At 41.4% G+C, this 5,099-nt stretch overlaps 1 long non-coding RNA gene across 2 annotated transcripts; it reads left to right on the forward strand.

Moving 5' to 3' along the window:
* Nucleotides 1-374: 374 nt before the first annotated feature.
* Nucleotides 375-4,470, forward strand: LOC117044606. Of its 2 annotated transcripts, XR_004426306.1 has the most exons (3): nucleotides 375-501; nucleotides 1,123-1,213; nucleotides 4,423-4,470. It is a non-coding gene; the product is annotated as an uncharacterized LOC117044606 (long non-coding RNA). The 2 variants fall into 2 exon arrangements; XR_004426305.1 differs by lacking the exon at nucleotides 4,423-4,470 and having other exon boundaries at nucleotides 1,123-1,785.
* Nucleotides 4,471-5,099: the final 629 nt, after the last annotated feature.

Genomic DNA, 5,099 nt, shown 5'->3' on the forward strand with positions numbered 1-5,099 from the left:
ACAATAGCTGAATTTAATATCATCTGCACTAAACAGAAAGCTGGATATTAATATAAAGGTAAAGGTAAAGGGACCACTGAACATTAGGTCCAGTTGTGTCCGACTCTGGGGTTGCGGCGCTCATCTCGCGTTACTGGCTGAGGGAGCCGGCGTACAGCTTCCGGGTCATGTGGCCAGCCGCTTCTGGTGAACCAGAGCAGTGCACGGAAACACTGTTTACCTTCCTGCTGGAGTGGGAAGGTATTTATCTACTTGCACTTTGATGTGCTTTCAAACTGCTAGGTGGGCAGGAGCTGGGACCCAGCAACGGGAGCTCACCCCATTTAGGCTCTGTGGTTTAACCCACAGTGCCACCCATGTGTGGGTTAATATATCGACACCCTAAAAATGTCCAATTGGTTCACCTTTCCTCATTTGCAGACTTGGAGGAGGAGGAGGAGGTAGAAAGTGTTCTGGAAATGTGGAAATGGAAATTAACATGCACTGAAAACCTGTTTTGTGGTGAGAAACCCTGAATTTAGTGAGAGGTGATGGGTTCCAGGCAATGCATCCCTTCCTTGTTTATTAAGAATAGATAGTCCTGTTCCAACTCTACAATTCTGTTTCCATGTGAGATTCCTGCATTGCAGGAGGTTGGACCTGGGGGTCTTTTCCAACTCTACAATTCAACGATTCTATAAAGGGGATGTTCATATAGGTTACCACTCCTATTTAGATGCTTGTGAGCAGAATCAAGAGCAGAACAACCCTGATCATAAACTGGGGTGAACAGGAATGTGCTTGCTTGATTCAGAGGGAACAACCCACAACCTAAAGCCAAGAATCTTATTCCAGTACGGGGAAAGGTAGAGGCAGTTGTAGGCAGAGTGTAATTCTTGTTGAGGATGATGTGTCCTAAAACCCGCAACATATCAATAAGGTATCAAACTCCTTGGCCTTATCGGCAGCTGAATGATCTCTCACCCCATCCAAGGCTTAGTGGATGGGGTGAAATTTTAGCTGGTGCTGAAAGGCAGACAACTCTATTGCCAGCCATATTTCAGGAGATTTTGATTTATGGTGAAGCATTCCATAGATATAATATCCATATACGAAATCAGATTCTGTATAATTTTTTTTCAGTTTCATTTGTATGTAGAGAGCTGATGAGATGGAGTTCTTGTTCAATCTGCCATTTTGCCTGCAATAAAATGACTAGTTTATGGGAAATAAGGTAGGGCTCTCATGACTTGACCTAGATTTATGATGGAACTTGTAAAAGTATTTGGTTTCAATAAATCTGATAGATTAAACACTGTTCTTGTTAGCGGTTGATAGACGTCCTCTTTTAAAGCCATCTAATTGCCAGAGAACCTATGCAACATCACTATTAAAATCAAGATTTGGACATGAAATAGTGATATCTGTAAGCAATGTCTGTCTTGAGCAATATGTACATTGACCTTTTTACAGTGATCAGAAAATGCATGACACTTTAAAAAAAGAAAGAACAAACTAAGTAAAGTGCCTTAATTAAAAAGCCAAAGCTCTTTTGAAAAATGAGAGTCTGTTTTACCTGCCTCAAGTAACAGAACTTATTTTCTGCAATATTTAGGTGTTAAGTACTCCCTTGCCTCTCTCTTAAGGGGATTATAAACTGCTTTTGCAAGCTACAGGGTGAAGTAAAGTACTGAAAAGAGTTATTAAAATTGACAATTTAATGCAAGTAATCTGTTACATGTGGCATTTGAAATGCCTTCTGTTCTGTAGTTAATATTCTAAAAATAAATGTTTTTTTCCCCACTGGAATGTTGACTGGTCACTGTGCTGTAGTATTTGTTTTAATAACCTGAGGCTATGCAAAATCACAACCCAAAACATATGACTGTTATGGGACCAGATGCTACAATGTGGTGGCCGAGTTGTGCTTAGGAACAGCTGTCTCTCTCTCTGGTGAGCCCCATGTTGAGCATGAGGTGCCACGATCAAGCTAACACTCAAACGTTGCTTTGTGGAGGTGAACCATGGCTTTCATCTGCAAAATCATGAGGTTTTCTTCTGGGTAGACAGGCGTAAGATTGCACTGCCCAAGACTACTAAAATCTGCCTTCGGTTCCAAGGTACCAAGAGGACTCTGGATGACAAGGGATATACGATTCCTGACAAGTAAACATAATTTGAACAAAGCAGAAATAATCAAAAGAGTATCCTCCAGGGTCCATCTAAATGTCTCACCTTCTGACATTTATTTGTCCCACCAACCCACTGCCATCTTAATAGCTACCATTTTTAAAAGCAGAGCACCAAGTCTACGCTTACTTGGACAGCATCTTCCCTTCCTAGCTCCAAGAGGTTTCCCTTTCTGTCTCATTTAAATATTAAGAAGTGCTTTCATGAGCTGTTTGGTTGCATTTAATGTTCCAAAGCAGATGTGAGTAACGCAAGGAAGCCACACGACACTACATGAGAGGCTTTTTAAAAATCATGTCTAAAACCAACAGGAAGGAAATACTTTTACAATATGTCATAAAAGACATGGGGATTTTTAAAACTCGCTGGTGCTTTAAAATTTGGTTAGGTTTTGTCTACTGTGTGTGTTCTCCCTCTGTAGAACAACCAAAGGGTCGAACAATCATATACTGTGTGTGTGTGTGTGTGTGTGTGTGTGTGTGTATATATATATATATATATATATATATATATATCCCCAATTCCTCAAAACAATTACTCTCTACAAGCTACATGGACCTTAGTTTCTGCATTGTTGGTCTCTGTTGATATTCTTGTCCTAGAAATGGATGGAGAAAAATTATACCCTATTGATTAAATTTGCCAACATTCTAATTAGAAGCCAGGTACAAATTTGAAATATTTTCCCCTGTTAGTGGGAGTAATCCAAAGAAAATTTGGAATGATTTTTTTATTTATTTTATTCACCCAAAGAAAATACTGGAATCCAAAGAAAATACTGGAAGGAATTTTTTATTTTATTTTTTTTTGTTTTGACAAAGAAAATTTGTCTGAGTGGATTTATACTGGAATGCACGGTCAGTGGACTAGGGGAACTAGGCAAGTCCCCTAAATGTTTCCCTGGTGCCTCCTTCCCAAAGCCTGGGAAGCTTCTGGCCGGCTTAGGGAGGGAGGCATGATGCTCACACATGTGATGTGCAGACGTCACAACGTCTCATGTACAACATTGCCAACCCGCCCGCCCCATCACTCTCACAAGCTTGCGCCTATGGCCCTAACTGTTCCCATACCAAAAAATTCACCACACGCCACTGGTGTATTGTCTGTGAAACTCTGAAGAAGGGCTTTTTCATAGTGTTTGGTTATACGGGTACCTTCATTACAGTTTAATGACATCATAATTAGGGAAGAGAAGGAACGTAGTCCATTCCGATGGCGTGGCGAGAAGGATAGTTTTCTAGGAAGAATGTTTCAACCCCTTCTGGTCATCAGAAGAACTTGTAACAAAGAACTTGAACTTGCATTGGTTTAGTTCCTTCCCTCCCAATCTGTTTGCCTTTTGTGGAATCTTTTTAGATCCAGACCCATCTGTTTGACCCTTGAGACACTGCCCAGGCCACCCCTGTCACAGGCCACCCCCTCCTTGAGTGCTTTGGCCGGGCTGGAATAAGGTCTCTGAACCGCGATATTGCCATTTGCTTGCCTGGATGGATCGATGGAGATGTAGAAACCCCGGCTTTTTCATAGCTGAAGTAGGGTTGCCATATTTCAAAAAGTGAAAATCTGGACACAAAATTTCTTAAGCTTTTTTTTTTTCAATTCCCCCCCCCCTCCAAAAAAAATTCACACTTCCAACATGGGATTTTCCAGGGCATTTCAACAAATTCTGCCCAGACACTGCTTACAACAGCTGAATCCCGGTTATGTCTGGGAAATTCTAGACCAGGCATGTCCAAGAGGTAGATCGTGATCTACTGGTAGATCACTGGAAATCTGCGGTAGATCACTGGTAGGTCATTGGCTCCCCCCAAAGAAGCTGAACAACTATGGCTCCCCTAAAAATCCCCTCAACGTTTTACCTCCTCCCTGAAAAAAACTCAACAACTTTGACCCGAACCCCAAAAAGGGGGTAGATCACTGCCAGTTTTTAACTCTGTGAGTAGATGTCAGTCTCTTGGGAGTTGGCCACCCTGTTCTAGACGTATGGCAACCCTAGTATACAGCCTACTGTACAAGCATAAGAGTTACAGCCATAGCTCTGCCAACTTTGGCACTTTGCCTCTGCCTGAAGGTCAGTCTTGTAGCCCTCAGGCTGAAATGGGTTCCCAACCCCTGTTGTAGGAACTGCCTTGTGAACTTTCCCCCTGCTAATAATAATAATATAATAATAAATAATAATAATAATAATAATGTGGTGTGTGTGTAGTTTGTTTGTAAGAGCTGCACCAAATTTCACTCATGATTGTTTTTCAGATGAAAGCAGGGTTTGGGGGGATGCAACCTACTCTAACCCCACAGCAATGTATTGTTTTGCCATGAATGCTCAATAAACAGACCATCCAGGAGTGACCTGCATGTCTTGCTGTGTGTCAGTTTCATGACAGCATGGAAATACTTGGAGCATCCCAGATGTGCATCCTGATGTGAATTACCCATGGGATGCACATACCAATGTTTATGCTCATCCATATTTTGAGGCAACTAGTCATCTGTAATTATGCACAGTTAGAGGAGGTTTGGGGCAAGGGATTTCAAACTTCAACATGGTGAAGAACACAGTGTTGTTTTTATTACTCCAGCTTACCTTTCATCTGCACCACTACTCACTTATTTTTATCTTTACAAGAGCATTTTATGACCAAGGGGCATTGGTCCATTCAGCTTGGCAAAGGAGATGCACCATGCCCCTTTCAACCCTTCAGTTAACCCAAAGGGAAAATGCTTTTGGGGCAGTGTGAAAATGTACACGAGACTTCCCTCCTTTCAGCTCAGCCATAGGCGTTTTTTTTTAATTGCTAAAATTTTGACTGGGAAAACAATGGTACTATTTTTAAAGTGTTTGGGACCACTGTCTTGTGCCTTTATCAAGAAAGGGTTCCTTTTTTAAGGTTTGCTTTCTTTTAATCCATTTAATCCTGTGGAAAGAAATT

The sequence above is a fragment of the Lacerta agilis genome, chromosome 3 (assembly GCF_009819535.1).
Source record: "Lacerta agilis isolate rLacAgi1 chromosome 3, rLacAgi1.pri, whole genome shotgun sequence".
NCBI classification, from domain to species: Eukaryota; Metazoa; Chordata; class Lepidosauria; order Squamata; family Lacertidae; genus Lacerta; species Lacerta agilis.